Here is a 20808-nt window from a genome sequence, read left to right as displayed (position 1 = left end):
TTTGGAAAATTATATGCGAGTCTGTTAATTTTGTTTTCATGTGTTGCAAAAAAATGAGTTTGAAACAAACTTTATTTAAAAAAAAAAAGTGCAAGCGTCTTTAAATAACTTTCAGTTGGACTGTCTTGTCAATTCGTACATTGTTTTGTTTGGAAAATTATATGCGAGTCTGTTAATTTTGTCTTCATGTGTTGCAAAAAAATGAGTTTGAAACAAACTTTATTTAAAAAAAGTGCAAGCGTCTTTAAATAACTTTCAGTTGGACTGTCTTGTCAATTCGTACATTGTTTTGTTTGGAAAATTATATGCGAGTCTGTTAATTTTGTCTTCATGTGTTGCAAAAAAATGAGTTTGAAACAAACTTTATTTAAAAAAAAAAAAGTGCAAGCGTCTTTAAATAACTTTCAGTTGGACTGTCTTGTCAATTCGTACATTGTTTTGTTTGGAAAATTATATGCGAGTCTGTTAATTTTGTCTTCATGTGTTGCAAAAAAATGAGTTTGAAACAAACTTTATTTAAAAAAAAAAAGTGCAAGCGTCTTTAAATAACTTTCAGTTGGACTGTCTTGTCAATTCGTACATTGTTTTGTTTGAAAAATTATATGCGAGTCTGTTAATTTTGTCTTCATGTGTTGCAAAAAAATGAGTTTGAAACAAACTTTATTTAAAAAAAAAAAGTGCAAGCGTCTTTAAATAACTTTCAGTTGGACTGTCTTGTCAATTCGTACATTGTTTTGTTTGAAAAATTATATGCAAGTCTGTTGATCTTGTCTTCATGTGTTACAAAAAAATGAGTTTGAAACAAACTTTATTTAAAAAAAAAAAAGTGCAAGCGTCTTTAAATAACTTTCAGTTGGACTGTCTTGTCAATTCGTACATTGTTTTGTTTGAAAAATTATATGCGAGTCTGTTAATTTTGTCTTCATGTGTTGCAAAAAAATGAGTTTGAAACAAACTTTATTTAAAAAAAAAAGTGCAAGCGTCTTTAAATAACTTTCAGTTGGACTGTCTTGTCAATTCTTACAATGTTTTGTTTGGAAAATTATATGCGAGTCTGTTAATTTTGTCTTCATGTGTTGCAAAAAAATGAGTTTGAAACAAACTTTATTTAAAAAAAAAAGTGCAAGCGTCTTTAAATAACTTTCAGTTGGACTGTCTTGTCAATTCGTACATTGTTTTGTTTGGAAAATTATATGCGAGTCTGTTAATTTTGTCTTCATGTGTTGCAAAAAAATGAGTTTGAAACAAACTTTATTTAAAAAAAAAAAGTGCAAGCGTCTTTAAATAACTTTCAGTTGGACTGTCTTGTCAATTCTTACAATGTTTTGTTTGGAAAATTATATGCGAGTCTGTTAATTTTGTCTTCATGTGTTGCAAAAAAATGAGTTTGAAACAAACTTTATTTAAAAAAAAAAAGTGCAAGCGTCTTTAAATAACTTTCAGTTGGACTGTCTTGTCAATTCGTACATTGTTTTGTTTGGAAAATTATATGCGAGTCTGTTAATTTTGTCTTCATGTGTTGCAAAAAAATGAGTTTGAAACAAACTTTATTTAAAAAAAAAAAGTGCAAGCGTCTTTAAATAACTTTCAGTTGGACTGTCTTGTCAATTCGTACATTGTTTTGTTTGAAAAATTATATGCGAGTCTGTTAATCTTGTCTTCATGTGTTGCAAAAAAATGAGTTTGAATCAAACTTTATTTAAAAAAAAAAGTGCAAGCGTCTTTAAATAACTTTCAGTTGGACTGTCTTGTCAATTCGTACATTGTTTTGTTTGAAAAATTATATGCGAGTCTGTTAATCTTGTCTTCATGTGTTGCAAAAAATGAGTTTGAATCAAACCTTATTTAAAAAAAAAAGTGCAAGCGTCTTTAAATAACTTTCAGTTGGACTGTCTTGTCAATTCGTACATTGTTTTGTTTGAAAAATTATATGCAAGTCTGTTAATTTTGTCTTCATGTGTTGCAAAAAATGAGTTTGAATCAAACTTTATTTAAAAAAAAAAGTGCAAGCGTCTTTAAATAACTTTCAGTTGGACTGTCTTGTCAATTCGTACATTGTTTTGTTTGAAAAATTATATGCGAGTCTGTTAATCTTGTCTTCATGTGTTGCAAAAAATGAGTTTGAAACAAACTTTATTTTAAAAAAAAAGTGCAAGCGTCTTTAAATAACTTTCAGTTGGACTGTCTTGTCAATTCGTACATTGTTTTGTTTGGAAAATTATATGCGAGTCTGTTAATCTTGTCTTCATGTGTTTCAAAAAATGAGTTTGAATCAAACTTTATTAAAAAAAAAAAGTGCAAGCGTCTTTAAATAACTTTCAGTTGGACTGTCTTGTCAATTCGTACATTGTTTTGTTTGAAAAATTATATGCGAGTCTGTTAATCTTGTCTTCATGTGTTGCAAAAAATGAGTTTGAAACAAACTTTATTTTAAAAAAAAAGTGCAAGCGTCTTTAAATAACTTTCAGTTGGACTGTCTTGTCAATTCGTACATTGTTTTGTTTGGAAAATTATATGCGAGTCTGTTAATCTTGTCTTCATGTGTTGCAAAAAAATGAGTTTGAATCAGACTTTATTTAAAAAAAAAAGTGCAAGCGTCTTTAAATAACTTTCAGTTGGACTGTCTTGTCAATTCGTACATTGTTTTGTTTGGAAAATTATATGCGAGTCTGTTAATCTTGTCTTCATGTGTTACAAAAAAATGAGTTTGAAACAAACTTTATTTAAAAAAAAAAAAGTGCAAGCGTCTTTAAATAACTTTCAGTTGGACTGTCTTGTCAATTCGTACATTGTTTTGTTTGGAAAATTATATGCGAGTCTGTTAATCTTGTCTTCATGTGTTGCAAAAAAATGAGTTTGAAACAAACTTTATTTTAAAAAAAAAAGTGCAAGCGTCTTTAAATAACTTTCAGTTGGACTGTCTTGTCAATTCGTACATTGTTTTGTTTGAAAAATTATATGCGAGTCTGTTAATCTTGTCTTCATGTGTTGCAAAAAATGAGTTTGAATCAAACTTTATTTAAAAAAAAAAGTGCAAGCGTCTTTAAATAACTTTCAGTTGGACTGTCTTGTCAATTCGTACATTGTTTTGTTTGAAAAATTATATGCGAGTCTGTTAATCTTGTCTTCATGTGTTGCAAAAAATGAGTTTGAATCAAACCTTATTTAAAAAAAAAAGTGCAAGCGTCTTTAAATAACTTTCAGTTGGACTGTCTTGTCAATTCGTACATTGTTTTGTTTGAAAAATTATATGCAAGTCTGTTAATTTTGTCTTCATGTGTTGCAAAAAATGAGTTTGAATCAAACTTTATTTAAAAAAAAAAGTGCAAGCGTCTTTAAATAACTTTCAGTTGGACTGTCTTGTCAATTCGTACATTGTTTTGTTTGAAAAATTATATGCGAGTCTGTTAATCTTGTCTTCATGTGTTGCAAAAAATGAGTTTGAAACAAACTTTATTTTAAAAAAAAAGTGCAAGCGTCTTTAAATAACTTTCAGTTGGACTGTCTTGTCAATTCGTACATTGTTTTGTTTGGAAAATTATATGCGAGTCTGTTAATCTTGTCTTCATGTGTTGCAAAAAATGAGTTTGAATCAAACTTTATTTAAAAAAAAAAGTGCAAGCGTCTTTAAATAACTTTCAGTTGGACTGTCTTGTCAATTCGTACATTGTTTTGTTTGAAAAATTATATGCGAGTCTGTTAATCTTGTCTTCATGTGTTGCAAAAAATGAGTTTGAAACAAACTTTATTTAAAAAAAAAAGTGCAAGCGTCTTTAAATAACTTTCAGTTGGACTGTCTTGTCAATTCGTACATTGTTTTGTTTGGAAAATTATATGCGAGTCTGTTAATCTTGTCTTCATGTGTTACAAAAAAATGAGTTTGAAACAAACTTTATTTAAAAAAAAAAAAGTGCAAGCGTCTTTAAATAACTTTCAGTTGGACTGTCTTGTCAATTCGTACATTGTTTTGTTTGGAAAATTATATGCGAGTCTGTTAATCTTGTCTTCATGTGTTGCAAAAAAATGAGTTTGAAACAAACTTTATTTTAAAAAAAAGTGCAAGCGTCTTTAAATAACTTTCAGTTGGACTGTCTTGTCAATTCGTACATTGTTTTGTTTGGAAAATTATATGCGAGTCTGTTAATCTTGTCTTCATGTGTTGCAAAAAAAATGAGTTTGAAACAAACTTTATTTTAAAAAAAAAAGTGCAAGCGTCTTTAAATAACTTTCAGTTGGACTGTCTTGTCAATTCGTACATTGTTTTGTTTGGAAAATTATATGCGAGTCTGTTAATCTTGTCTTCATGTGTTGCAAAAAAAATGAGTTTGAAACAAACTTTATTTAAAAAAAAAAGTGCAAGCGTCTTTAAATAACTTTCAGTTGGACTGTCTTGTCAATTCGTACATTGTTTTGTTTGGAAAATTATATGCGAGTCTGTTAATCTTGTCTTCATGTGTTGCAAAAAAAATGAGTTTGAAACAAACTTTATTTTAAAAAAAAAAGTGCAAGCGTCTTTAAATAACTTTCAGTTGGACTGTCTTGTCAATTCGTACATTGTTTTGTTTGGAAAATTATATGCGAGTCTGTTAATCTTGTCTTCATGTGTTGCAAAAAAATGAGTTTGAAACAAACTTTATTTTAAAAAAAAAAGTGCAAGCGTCTTTAAATAACTTTCAGTTGGACTGTCTTGTCAATTTGTACGTTGTTTTGTTTGGAAAATTATATGCGAGTCTGTTAATCTTGTCTTCATGTGTTGCAAAAAAAATGAGTTTGAAACAAACTTTATTTAAAAAAAAAAAGGAGGAAAATCCAGGCGGGGACGGGGGGGACAAAAGTGGTCCAATCGCTGATCACTTACTTACTATTTATGACTTTTGGACTATTTATTCGTGTGTATTTTTCATGTGTGTGTGTACGTATGTGTGTGTATATGCGTATATGTGTGCCTCTACGTGATTACGTTTGTATGTCTATGCGCATGCACACGTATGTTGGCGTATGTCTATGTACGCATGTGTTTATTTCCATGTGTATGCGGGGTGGAGGGGGCTCCCATAAGCCGTGGTAAAGGCAACCCCTCTAAGAGAAGCAAATCTCTGAATTAAAAAACAAAGCGGGAGACCAGTACCCGCATTAAGCTGGTCTGCAGTTTGACTTGTTGGTAGCTGTCTTGCTCTTGCTTGTTGCTGGATGTCAACATTTTGAACCGAGAGAGAGATTTAGCTGTCATACAAAGCTAAAACTCTGTAACACCATCAGGTACAGATACTCCCTCAGGCTATAAGAAAAAAAAACAAAAATAAACGGTCCTATTGCGACGGAAAAGTTGTGACGCGTGTTGGTCTGAAATGCTAGAAGCATGTAGTAATTGATCTGCCATTATTATATGTACCTATATATATATAGGTGTATGTATGTTTATGTACATGTGTATGTGTGTATATCTATGTTTATATGTATGTATATGTGTGTTTGTGTGCATGTATGTATATGGGCGTGTGTATGTGTATTTATGCATTTGTGTATGTATGCATATATATGTGTGCATGTGTGGGCATATATGTATGTGTGTATGAGTGCATATTTACGTACATGTATGTATATGTAGGTAAGTGTGTGTGTATATATGTACAGTGATGATCATATTTATTGGCACGGTAAAATAAAAGTTAAATTTTGTCTAATAAATTCTAAAAAAGGGATTAAATTAAAGAAAATAACAAAGTATATTATGTATTTTTAACTGGCCTTTCCGATGCAGCAATCGGATTTTAGAAAAAATAAATAACAAAGGAACAACAAACATAATTGCAAAAAACCCTTGTTCAAAATTATTGGCACGGCTTTGTTTTTCTTTTAGTATCAGTATAATATCAATCAATTTCCGGTTTACGTGCTTTCTGAACTTTTTTATAGCCATATTATGCTTGTTTAACGCTAATTCAGTGAATAATTTTTTTCAGATAATTTTTAGATAGCGATTTATTTAAACTATTATAAGTGACTAAATTATAATTTTCAATCGCCATGGTTAAAACTAAGGAACACAGCGAAGACGTCAGGAAGCTTGTTGTAGCATGCCATACCAATGGGGAGGGCTATGATAAGATTTCAAAGAAGCTAAACCTTCCCAAATCCACTGTTAGAGCCATAATAAACAAGTTCAAATCGCAAGGCCACGTTATGAGTTTAGAGGGTAGAGGGAGAAAAAGGATTCTTTCCCCAAGAGATGAACGGAAAATTGTTCGACAAATAAAACAAAACCCAAGGATCTCTGTTGGGGAGATTGTTGATGAACAGAGCACCTCTGGAGTGAATGTATCTCGACATACAGTTGGTAGAGTTTTGAAGAGAGCTGGTTTAAAAGCATGTCGTCCGAGAAAGACTCCCTTATTGAAGCCTATGCACCTGAAAGCAAGGCTAGCCTTTGCAAAACGTCATATTGATAAAGATGTTGCATTCTGGAAACGTGTTCTATGGACTGACGAAACGAAAATAGAGTTATTTGGCCATAATAAAGTGTCTTATATTTACAGAAAATCTGGCGAAGCTTTCCTGCCTAAGAACACCATACCCACAGTGAAGCACGGTGGAGGCAGTTTGATGTTTTGGGGATCCTTTGCTGCCTCTGGACCAGGGCGACTTGTTAATGTTACAGGTAGCATGAAAAAGGAAGATTATGTTAAAATATTGGATGAAAACCTGAAAGACTCTGCTAAAGAGCTCTCACTTGGTCGTCGTTGGTGGTTCATGCAAGATAATGACCCAAAGCATTCGGCTAAACTGACTAAGAAATGGCTTGAGGACAATCATATTAATGTTTTGGAGTGGCCATCACAAAGCCCAGACCTTAATCCAATTGAAAATTTATGGAGAACATTAAAATTGAGGGTAATGCAAAGGAAGCCTAAGAATCTTATTCAATTGGAGGATTATTGTCAGGAAGAGTGGGCTAAATTACTACTGAAGAGTGCAACAACTTGGTTGTAAACTATGAAAAGCGACTGAGGAAGGTAATCAAGGCCAAAGGCTATACAATTGATTATTAAATAAATCGTGCCAATAATTTTGAACAAGGGTTTTTTGCAATTATGTTTGTTGTTCCTTTGTTATTTATTTTTTCTAAAATCCGATTGCTGCATCGGAAAGGCCAGTTAAAAATACATAATATACTTTGTTATTTTCTTTAATTTAATCCCTTTTTTAGAATTTATTAGACAAAATTTAACTTTTATTTTACCGTGCCAATAAATATGATCATCACTGTATGTGCGTATGTGTACGTATGGATGTATGTATATGTGGGTATGTATTTGTAGGTGTGTATGTATGTATATCTGTATGTATCAGTGCATATTTACATACGTGTATGTATATGTGGGTAAATGTGTGTATATATGTATGTGCATAAAGTGTACGTATGGATGTATGTATGTGTATGTATGTATATCTGTATGTATGCATGTGTGTCTGTATACGTATGTATGCGTATTCATGGCGTATGTTTACAGATATGTGTGTATCTGTATATATGCATATTTGCGTTTAAATATATATATATGTGTGTATGCATGCCAATGACCGTCTTGTGTATGTTTATGTGCAAGTATGTCTATGTATGCATATGTGTAGTGTGTATGTATGTATGCATATATGTGGGTTATTTGTATGTGTGTATGTGCATATGTGTATGCATGCGTGCATGTATATATATATATGTATATATACCAGTGACCGTCTTCAGTGTCATGTCTGCTTGTGCGTGTGATTTCTTTTTTTTTTTTTCGGCAGGACTAAGGTAAATGTTATCTTCGGGCTCATGGACTTTCAGTACCTGAGGGAGTGGCACTCGTCTGACAAGACGTTGCAATCATCATGCATATGTGTATATATATGTATATATGTATATGTATGTATGTATATATGTATGTATATGTGTATGTATATATATATATATGTGTATATATATATATGTGTATGTATATATATATATATGTGTATATATATATATATGTATATATATATATATGTGTATGTATATGTGTATATATGTATGTATATATATGTATGTATATGTGTATATATGTATGTATGTATATATATATATGCATGTATATATGTATGTATGTATATGTGTGTATATATGTATGTATATGTGTGTATATATGTATATATATATGTGTGTATATGTGTATATGTATGTATATGTATATATGTATGTATATGTGTATATGTATGTATATGTGTATATGTATGTATATATGTATGTATATATATATATGTATATATATATGTATGTGTGTATATATATGTATGTGTATATGTATATATGTGTATATATATATGTATTTATATATGTATATGTATATATATGTATATATATATGTATGTATATATGGATATGTATATGTATGTGTATATATGTATGTATTTGTGAAAAAATGTGTGAATTTGTTTATATCATCGTCAGTTACTATTCCAAAAGTGTTTGTCTCAACCAAACTTTTTATTTAAAAAAAAAAAGTAAGCATCTTTAATATATGTCTGTGGACTGTTTACATTTTGACTATACGTCGCTGAGTTTATTTGTGAAAAAATGTGTGAATTTGTTTATATCATCGTCAGTTACTATTCCAAAAGTGTTTGTCTCAACCAATTTTTTATTTTTTTATTTAAAAAAAAAACAAAAAAAAAACAACAAAGCGGGAGACCAGTACCCGCATTAAGCTGGTCTGCAGTTTGACTTGTTGCTGGCTATCTTGCTCTTGCTTGTTGCTGGATGTCAACATTTTGAACCGAGAGAGAGATTTAGCTGTCGTACAAAGCTAAAACTCTGTAACACCATCTTTGTATAGATACTCCCTCAGGTATTTGTCTATTATAAAAAAAAAAAAAAAAAAAAAGTCCTGTGGCGATAAAAAAGCAGTGACGTGTGTACGCCTGTAATGCTGGGTGCATGTAACAACTATTCTGCCATCATTATATGTATTTATCTATGTATGTATGTGTGTGTGTATGTTTATATGTGTATGTGTGTGTATGTTTATATGTGTATGTGTGCATATATTTATATATGTACATGTGAGTTTATATGTATTTATATCTATGTGTATATGTGTGTATATGTGTCTATGTGTATATATGATTGTGTGTGTACATATATACATTTATAAATGTTGGTATGCATGTATGTGTGTATATGCATGTATGTGTATGTATGCAGGTGTATATGTATATGTATTTGTATGTGTGCATGTATGTGTGTATGTGTATTAATGCATATATATGGATGTGTATGTATATGAAGGTAAGTATATGTATATGTATGTGCATATGTGTACGTATATGTATGTGTAAGTATATGTGTGTATGTATTTGTATACGTGGATGTATATGTATGCATATGTGTATGTATGAATGTGGGTATGTATATGTATGTTTGTGTATTATGCATTGTGTATATATATGGGTATATATGAGCGTATGCTTATAGACATGTATGTATGTATGTATGTATGCATGTATACATTTATATGTATGTATACCAATGACCGTCTTGTTTATGTTTGCATGTGTGTGTGTATGTATATGTATGTGTGCATATTGTGTATTGTGTATGTACGCATGTAGGTATATGCGTGCGTGTATATATATGTATGTATAACAATGACCGTCTTTAGTGTCATGTCTGCTTGAGCATGTGAATTCGCTGGCAGGACTATATGTCTTTTTTCGGGCTAATGAACTTTCAGTATCTGAGGGAGTGGCACTCGTCTGATAAGACGTTGCAATCATCATATATATGTAAGTATAAGTAAGACGAGAGTGCACGCAGTGTTCATTAGAGAGATGCTCTTTGCAGATGATGCAGTTCTCATTGCTCATTCTGAGGAAAGTCTTCAACGACTCATCTCCCACTTTGCTAACGCTTGCCAGAGTTCTCCTTCACCATCAGTCTGAACAAAACACACATCATGAGCCAAGGTATCATCATCACCCTTAAAATCACTATTGGCGACCACACCCTGGAAGTGATAGACAAGTCCACATACCTCGGCTCAACCATTACCAGCAACTTGTCTCTGGATCAGAACTCAACATAAGGATAGGTAAGGCAGCCACTGCCATGGCTCGTCTAGCCAAAAAAGTGTGGAACAAGACTTTACTCATGCTAAACACAGTGATTAGAGTATACCAGGCCTGCATGCTGAGTACTCTTCTTTATGGTAGTGAGTCCTTGACTTTGTACTCACACTAAGAACAAAAACTGAATGCTTTCCACATGCGCAACCTCAGGCATCTTTTAGGCATCTCCTGGCAGGATTGAGTCAGAAACACAGCCATCTTGTCCCAGGCTGGCATACCGAGCATTTGCCATTCTAGCTCAGACACGGTTGCATTGGCTTGGTCATGTGTGCAGGATGGAAGTTGCTCACATGAAAAAGAGACATCCTGTATGGCAAGCTGGTCTCTGGAACACGGCCAATCGGACAACCAACTCTGCATTACAAGGACATCTGCAACAGAGATCTGAAGACTTGTGGCATTCAACCATAAGATCTCGAATCAGAATCATTCAATTGCACAGCCTGGCGAGCAAAGGTCAAGGACAGCGTCAAATTAGCAGAAAAGAAGAGAGAAAGACAGTATGAAGAAAAGAGAACCCACCGGCGAGAGAGAATACAGTCTACCCCTGCCATTCCTACTGCTGGATATAACTGCAGCATCTGCCAACGTAGCTGCAAATCTAAAATTGGACTATTTAACCACAGCAGACATTGTAGTAAACAAAACTAGGTGCAGAATGCCCTAGTTTACAGAGACAGAGACCTTGCCAATTGTAATAACAATAATATATATATATATATATATATATATATATATATATATACACTTTTTGTTGTATTTTACTTCAGTCGAAGTTCTCAGAAATCAAGGGGCCCACGACCTGGGTCTAACACTTGGTCTATATGAGATACATAGATATTCGAATGTTCCATTAAAGTTCTTTATTTCTCAAGCACTGAGTTAGTAAAGAAATTGAGAACATAATTTTCCTCTCCCCAATTAACCATTTTTATACGTTGTAGTATATCTTTCATGTTGGTTTCATGGTCTTACTGGATTCCAGGACAAGAATTTATCTAGTCTGGTGGAGTATCCAGCTGCGTGCTATTACTTGAGGTAATATCACTTGGAGAAGGTGCACCATTCCTCGGAAAAGCTGTGGTGTAGCCGTGGTGAGGAGATGTCATGTGGGCTGCGAATACTATGTGATTTTGAATATTTGGTCAGGGTTTACTTCTATGGAAAAAGTATCCTCATGCCATGTTGTTCCGATAAACCCCTGTACAGAGAGACCTTAGACACTCGAGGATAGTATATAGTAGGCATTCAAGTTCTTATATATATATATGTGTGTGTGTTCAAATTTTACGATAATATTCATATTTATATTTGTATTTATATATATATATATATATATATATATATATATATATACAGAGAGAGAGAGAGAGAGAGAGAGAGATAGATAGATAGATAGATAGATACACACACACGTGTGTGTGTATCTATCTATATATATATGTGTGTGTTTGTGTGTGTGTGTGTATTTCTTTTTTGATAAAAAATGTTTTTTAAATTATATTTCACTCTTTGTGTATATCCTTTTTGTTTAGAAGCTAGATGTTTGTTAAATATAACAACAGAGCATACGTTTATTATTATGTCAATGGCATCGGTATTGACATAATAATAAAATCATAATTATTATTATGTCAATGGCATCGGTATTGACATAATAATAAAATAATAATTATTATTATATCAATGGCATCGGTATTGACATAATAATAAAATAATGATTATTATTATATCAATGGCATCGGTATTGACATAATAATAAAATAATAATTATTATTATATCAATGGCATCGGTATTGACATAATAATAAAATAATAATTATTATTATGTCAATGGCATCGGTATTGACATAATAATAAAATAATAATAATTATTATGTCAATGGCATCGGTATTGACATAATAATAAAATAATACTTATTATTATATCAATGGCATCGGTATTGACATAATAATAAAATAATACTTATTATTATATCAATGGCATCGGTATTGACATAATAATAAAATAATAATAATTATTATGTCAATGGCATCGGTATTGACATAATAATAAAATAATACTTATTATTATGTCAATGGCATCGGTATTGACATAATAATAAAATAATACTTATTATTATGTCAATGGCATCGGTATTGACATAATAATAAAATAATACTTATTATTATATCAATGGCATCGGTATTGACATAATAATAAAATAATACTTATTATTATATCAATGGCATCGGTATTGACATAATAATAAAATAATACTTATTATTATATCAATGGCATCGGTATTGACATAATAATAAAATAATAATTATTATTATGTCAATGGCATCGGTATTGACATAATAATAAAATAATACTTATTATTATGTCAATGGCATCGGTATTGACATAATAATAAAATAATACTTATTATTATGTCAATGGCATCGGTATTGACATAATAATAAAATAATACTTATTATTATATCAATGGCATCGGTATTGACATAATAATAAAATAATAATTATTATTATGTCAATGGCATCGGTATTGACATAATAATAAAATAATAATTATTATTATGTCAATGGCATCGGTATTGACATAATAATAAAATAATAATAATTATTATGTCAATGGCATCGGTATTGACATAATAATAAAATAATGATTATTATTATGTCAATGGCATCGGTATTGACATAATAATAAAATAATAATTATTATTATGTCAATTGCATCGGTATTGACATAATAATAAAATAATACTTATTATTATGTCAATGGCATCGGTATTGACATAATAATAAAATAATACTTATTATTATGTCAATGGCATCGGTATTGACATAATAATAAAATAATACTTATTATTATGTCAATGGCATCGGTATTGACATAATAATAAAATAATAATAATTATTATGTCAATGGCATCGGTATTGACATAATAATAAAATAATAATCGTTTGTTTCTGCAAAAAATGCACCGAAATTTGAACATGCTAGAGGAGCTGCTTTGCATAAAAAAATAAGTATTTGGATCTTGGAATGTGACTATACTGTCATTCTTATATTTTTTTTTATTTTATTTTTTTTTTTATTACTTTTTCACCCCAAACAAGGCGCATTGCAACTTTGGTGTAGGGGGCTACTATCAGGGGCAGCAACTACTGGGGCGCTATTTGGGCAGCAAGATGTCGGTTCACGTTGCACTTGAACTTCTGCATATCAGTACAGTTAGGGAAGTAGGAACTTGGAATGGAATTCCAGAATCTAGCGGTACTGGGGAAGAAACTACTGGAGTAGAAAGATCTTTTACATCTAGGGATCTCTACTGTGTGGGGGTGGGATTTAGCTGCCTGTCGGGTTTGTTGAGGGTGTCTACGTCGTGAGGGTACAAGTGTCTGCAGTTCGTCAGAGTATTCACCATTAAAATATTTGTAGAACAGGCAGAGGGATGCAACGTTTCGTCGATGGGACAGAGGCTGAAGCTTAGATGCCAGTTCAGGGCCTATCAGATTGGCGACTCTTTTTTTAACCTTGTCTAGGAGCGAGAGACTAGTAGCAGATGCACCAGCCCAAATGTGACAACAATACTCCATACATGGTTGAATGGTGGCCTTGTAGAGGTACAGGATACTTTCAGGTGTCAGTAGTTTTCTAGCATGGTAGAGAGAGCCTACCTTTTTCGCAGCGACCCTGGCAATGTTTTCAATATAATTGTTCCAACTCATGTTTCCTGTGAACGTTAGGCCAAGCAGTTTGAAAGATGTACTCTCGGACAGGGAATCACTGGCCATTTCTATTGGTGGCAGAGAAGGTTTCTTGTAATTATTGAAGGAAACTAGTTTAGTCTTGGCAGCATTGAATATGACCATCCGTTTGTGTCCCCATTTCTCTACAGATTGGAGGTCGTCCTCTAGTGTTTTTGCAATTTCTTTAGGTATGTGTTCATTTGTTTTCCTGTCATGCCTGTTATAGAGTGTAGTGTCATCAGCATATATATCCATCCCAGAGGCAGTTTTGTCGGGGAGGTCATTAATAAATATTAGGAACAATAGAGGTCCAAGAATAGACCCCTGAGGTACTCCCGTATTTATATCCCACTGTTTAGACGTACGACCGTCGAGGACAACCTGGATTTTTCTCTTATCTAAGAAGGAACTAATTATGTTAAGTATTCTACCAGTGGTACCATATGATTTAATTTTCCTGAGGAGACCCTTGTGCCATACCCTGTCAAAAGCCTTAGATATATCTAGAACTACCGCTCTGCCCTCCCCCGTTTTGTCCAGTGAATGGTATATACGTTCAGAGATTACAGTGAGGATGTCAGCTGTGGAGCAGGCATGTCTATATCCATATTGTTTGTCAGTCAGAAGTTTAGCATCTGTAAGGTGCCGGACTAGAGCCTGGTTAATTATGGTCTCAAATATTTTGGCGAAAAGTGGGAGGAGGCTAATGGGGCGATAATTTGATGGGTCAGTTCTTTCGCCAGAATTCTTGAATATTGGTACCACAGAAGCAGTTTCCAACAGCCCGGAAAGCATGATTCATTAAGGCATTTGTTGTAGAGTTTGGAGAGAACTGGGGCTACTTCGGCTGAGCACTTTTTAATAGCACAACTGGGATGAGACCAGGTCCACATGCTTTTTAAGTGTCAAGGTTTTTTATGATAGTGTGTACCTGAGCAGGGGCGATTTTTAAATCGTCTAGCGTGGCGTCTGTCCGCAAAGGAAAGTCAGGGAGGGGGTGGTTGGTAGGGTCCAGTGTGGAGTTCGAGGCAAACCGGCTGGCAAGCATATTAGCCTTATCGGTTGCTGAGCAAACAACCTAGTGATTGTTGGTTAGCCGGGGAATTGTTGATTGCCCATTATTTACTACACTGTTGTATATTTTCCAGAAGTCACGATTTCCTAATTTTTGTGCTTCGATGCGTTTTTTAGTGTTTTCAGTAAATTCTCTCTTAGCTGTCGCTATTTCTTTCTTAACGTTACTTCTAGCTTCTATATACTTCTGTTTGTTTGAACTGGACTTATGTCGGCTAAATCTGCGGAATGCATGCTGCCTTTGAGCAATGGCAGTTGCGCAAGTCGAAGTAAACCATTTGGGAGAGTGGGACTTGCTATAAAATTTCCGCATGGGAACATGTGCTTCCATTGCTGTTTTGAACCATTCAGTGGTCTCATTTGCGCATTTCAGCAGGAAGAGAAAAAATATTTCCCCATAGGGCATCTCTGATAAGATCTCTGATGGCTTCCCAGTCAGCCTTTTCATAATATCTCGTTGTTTTGAGCACTGGCTCTTCAGTTTTGGGTCTAGAATTTAGGGCGATTTCTACCATTATCACTGCATGGTCAGCGTTCCCGAGTGGGCTGTCAGCATTTGTTGTACAACTCTCGGGAACTGTAGTCAGAAACAGATCTAGAAGTGATGCTTGTTGTTTTTGCTGGTCAGGGAAACAGGTTGGAAACGTAACCATTTGTGATAGGGAGTGAGATATAGCAAAACTATGTGTTGTGCTGCCCGCTGTATCTGTGTGAGAAGAGAATCCAAGCCAGTTTATGTGGTGAGCATTAAAGTCACCAAAACTAGAAATATTATATATATATATATATATATATATATATATATATATATATATATATATATATATACGAGCAAATAGTTAATAAAACATGTTAAAAAACACTTTGAAATGAGGTAAAAACATACTTAATCTGAAAAGGAAACTAGATAAGTGGATAGTTTCTAAGAAATACTTTCCTTCTCATCAGAGGGTAGGAATTAGCAAAATGCGGGATCGGATTTTGCATGCAAAAGTATTTTATGAAACAACAAGTAAGTCAAAGATCTTAACAGAGGGAATATGTTTTTTTTTTTTTTTTTTTTTACACAGTGATCACCACTTATCAAGGCCCGGAACCACTCAGGGATAAGGGTTATTGCAAGTACATTACGTTAGTGTGGAGATTTGATGAAGTATTTACTTAAGGGGGCAGTTCATTAGGAATTTGTTAACATTGGACTTGAAGACATCCAAGTTGTAGTCCGGTGGGAAGCAGGCAGACGGAACAGAGTTCCACAGGCATGCAGTTCTAAGAAAGAAGCTTTGTTCATGGAATCTGCGTTTTGATTTAGGCACAGATATAGAGTGGGGGAAATTTTTCACAGTGGATTCAGCTAGACGGGTGTTTTTCGTGAAAGATTGGCGAGGGGGGACCAGAGATTGGAGTTCAGACGAGCACCTGCCATGGAAATAACGATAAAACAAGGATAGGCTTGCAACGTCTCTTCTGTGGGATCCCCCACTAAGCCATGAAGTCTATTTTGTACTCTGTCAAGGCAGGATAGGCTGTTTTTAGCAGCCCCTGCCCAGATATGGCAACAGTACTTGGACGTACTTGGCTTTTTATATAGATAGAGAATTGCATCAGCAGTGAGATATCTTCTGGAGCGGTAGAAGGATCCCACCATCTTTCCAGCGACCCTGGCAACAGACTTGATGTACGTGTTCCATTTCAGATCAGGAGTAAAGGTCAAACCTAGAAGCTTGTCAAAACACGGGGCCTCACCCAGACGAGAGCCATCCATCACAATTGATGCCAGATGGGGATCAGAACGTTGGTGATGTAAGGATAGAAGTTTGGTTTTGGATGCATTAAAGGTAACCAGCCACATCTTCCCCCACTGAACCACGCGCTCGAGATCAGAGGAGAGAGAATCCGAGAGAACTTTGTCGTTTACAGCCTTTGATGTGTTGCCGTAGATGGTCGTGTCATCAGCATAGATGTCAACAAATGATTAAGTATGTGTTTAGGGAGGTCATTGATGTAGATCAGGAAGAGAGTTGGGCCCAGGATTGACCCCTGAGGGACTCCAGCATTTATATTGCAGGCCTCCGATTTTTGTCCATCTATCACTACACTTATGAGCCTATCGGAGAGAAATGATTTAATGATTGAGAAAACATTTCCAGTTATACCGTAGCTGGAAATCTTGTGAAGTAGACCCTTATGCCATACCTTGTCGAAGGCCTTTGATATGTCAAGAGCAATTGCCCTAGAAAGGAAGCCTTTGTCAAGAGATTCACTAATCCTGTGGGATATAACCGTCAGCACATCTGCGGTAGATCTTGCAGAACGGAAACCATATTGTGTGCCACTAAGAAGGTTATTCCTGCTGAGGTGGTTGATTATTTCTCTATTTAATATGGTGAAGAAAAAGGTGATTACACATGAATGGATAGTCTGGTGGAAGACAAATAATCCAGTGACGGTAAAATCCAAATATATAACTTCAAGAAAGTTAATTGAATTTCCATTTGCACAAGTAAAATCCAAAAATCCTGTAATTGGAAGAAGATGGTCCATAATAATCCAAAGGCAGAAATCCATGGAAAAATTCACAAAAATGTGTACAAGGAAAAGGAAAAAAATCCAATAATATTAATAAAAAAAAAAAAGAAAAATAAGATATGCTTTTCATTCTTTTATATATATATATATATATATATATATATATATATATATGACTAAAACCTTGGCCTATATAGTTTGAATCTGCATGTCTAGACTTTTGACATGTGCCAACTATCACAATTTTCCTATCTTTCTTCCTCTCTTCAAACTATCTTCCACCCCTATTTCCTATTGTCTGTTATCATCGAAATTAATTCAGAATGTAGACTAGAAATTAAATTCGAGATTTTTTTTAGTCATAGTAATATAAATATTTTTTTTTTTTTTACATAGGCAACACCACATTATCAAGGCCAAGAGGCCACTCAAGGATAAGGGTTAAAGAGTGTACAGTAGAAATTGGACATTATAGTAATCATTAGTAATGAAAATTTGGTAAAGTTGATAACTTATATGGAACGGCTCATCAAGAACTTATTTACGTTAGACTTGAAGACAACCATATTGTAGTCAGCCGGAAAGCAGGAAAACGGAAGACAATTCCACAGGCGTGCAGTTCTAAGAAAAAAGCCTTGTTCATGGAATCTACGTTTAGGTTTAGGCACAGATAAAGAGTGGGGGGAATTATTGATAGTGTTTACAGCTAGACGAGTGTTTCTTGAATATTTTCACTTTTCGGTTTTATAAATTTGTTCACCAAAGCTGCATCTGATTTTTTAATGTCTGTTATGTTTTGATAAACCATTCTTTTATTTTACCTCCGATATATTCTTATTCAAATTATATATTCACCACTGGATTTACCACTTGGATTTAATTTTTGAATCTTATATAAACAAAATCTGTGCTGATTATCTTATATAACCAACGGTGAAACGAAGGAAATATGTGATTGCGACCTAATACCTTGGAAGGGCTACAAGACGCAATGAATCTCTTTGCATCTTTACTACAAGGAATTTCTATTTCAAAATTTAACATTCATTTTGGATTTTAATTACAATATCCATTTTCCCTTATTCTATGTATCTTAAATGTTTTAAAAACTTTAATTTTTTATATTTATTGCTTTTAGCAAATAAGATGCAAACGAATAAAAACATTTGCCAATATTTTTCCTCTGAGGAGATGAATAAACATCGAAAATTCATGGGTTAAGGAAATAAAGTTATCCAATTGTATTCTTTTTATTTTAAACAATAAAAATTTCTGTATTTGAAGATTAACCTTTTCAAATCATAAAATTTAAATACCTAAATTTTGATTCATTTATTCTATCTTGTATATTGAGCAATTTTATTTGGCTGGGATTGTCTTATATAAAATATTACATCTAATAACATTTTGTAAGGCCGAAAATCATTGGATTTAAATACCAGTAAATATATTGCATTTCATTATTCTGAAGTGTATATATATATATATATATATATATATATATATATATATATATATATATATATATATATATTCTAAAGAAGCTTTGAATAAAAAAAAAGCAAAAATAAAAATAAAGAATGCAGTTTAAATTCTCAGAAGGAAAAAAAAAACTTTAACCTATCGCCGACTTTGAGAATTGATTTATATAAGGAGAAAAAAAACGAGAATTCATTTATATAAGGAGAAAAAAAAACGAGAATTCTTTTATATAAGGAGAAAAAAAGAAAAGAAAAACCTTAACTAAAGTTGTTAAATAGAAATAGACTTAGCATTTGCATAAGCCGATTTCTCAAAAGTCTTCAATTTTAAAACAGAATTTAACTACATAAGGATGAAAAGAGAAAACCTTAACTAAAATTTTGTAAATAGAAAACGGGGATCATCAGTTGCTTACCATGTAGCTGTTTCGGAGATTTAAAAACAGGACAGCTGTTAAATACATGGTCCTTCAGTAGATAACACCACTTCCCCAATAAAAACAATGTAAAATAATACGGTTATTATATTTACTAATATATGAAAAGAAAATAGATAAATTTAAATAAAATAAAAAAAGAAAAAGAAAAACTATTAATAAGTAAGTTTAGGATTACAAGATCCAATCTGTGACATGTTTACTCGCATATAAATGCTGTGAGAATAAAAATGCATAAAAGCTTAAGTACCTTAGGTTCCAGAAAGGCAAATAGATAAGAGTTAGGAAACCTAGCCATACATATCTAAAAATCCAATATATAGTCTAAAGAATCTTTGAAAAAAAAAAAGGCAAAAATAAAGAATGCAGTTTAAATTCCCGGAAGAAAAAATATTAACTTTAACCTATCGCAGACTAAGCACCTACATAATCCGATTTCTAAAAAGTTTATAATGACAAAAGAGAATTCATTTATATAAGGAGAAAAAAAAGGCCTTAACTAAAGTTGTTGAATAGAAATAGACTTAGCAATTGCATAAGCTAATTTCGCAAAAGTCTTCAATTTTAAAACAGAATTTAACTACATGAGGATGAATATATATATATATATATATATATATATATATATATATATATATATATATATATATATATTCAATTGAAATGGATATATTATGGATTAATATATATATATATATATTTCAATTGAAATGAATGGCTCTCGTCTAGGGGAGGCCCCATGTTTTGATAACCTTCTGGGTTTGACCTTTACTCCTGATCTTAAATGGAACCCATACATCAAGTCTGTGGCCAAGGTCGCTGGGAAAATGGTGGGATCCTTCTACCGCTCTAGAAGATATCTCACTAATGAGTCAATTCTCTATCTATATAAGAGCCAAGTACGTCCAAAGATGGAGTACTGCTGCCACATCTCGGCGGGAGCTGCTAAAAATAGCCTATCCTGCCTTGACAGAGTACAAAATAGACTTCGTGGCTTGGTGGGGGATGCCCTTTTCTCTACCCTGCAACCTCTTTCCCACAGAAGAGACGTAGTGAGCCTGTCGTTGTTCTATCGTTATTTCCATGGCATGTGCTCATCTGAGCTCCATTCTCTGGCCCCCCCTCGCCAATCTTTTTCAAAAAACACTCGACTAGCTGAAACCACCGTCAATAATTTTCCCCACTCCTTATCTGTGCCTAAATCAAAACGTAGATTCCATAAACAAAGCTTCTTTCTTAGAACTGCACGCCTGTGGAACGCTGTTCTGCTTGCCTGTTTCCCTCCCGACTTCAACCTGGATGTCTTCAAGCCCAACACAAACAAATTCCTGATGAACCGACCCCTTAAGTAATGACACCTTACCAATTCTCCAATACTATTGCTACACTATCCCTTTGCTTA

This window comes from Euprymna scolopes, chromosome 44 (genome assembly GCF_053919585.1).
Source record: "Euprymna scolopes isolate OS-2025 chromosome 44, ASM5391958v1, whole genome shotgun sequence".
Lineage (NCBI taxonomy): Eukaryota > Metazoa > Mollusca > Cephalopoda > Sepiida > Sepiolidae > Euprymna > Euprymna scolopes.
This window is presented reverse-complemented; position numbering follows the sequence as displayed.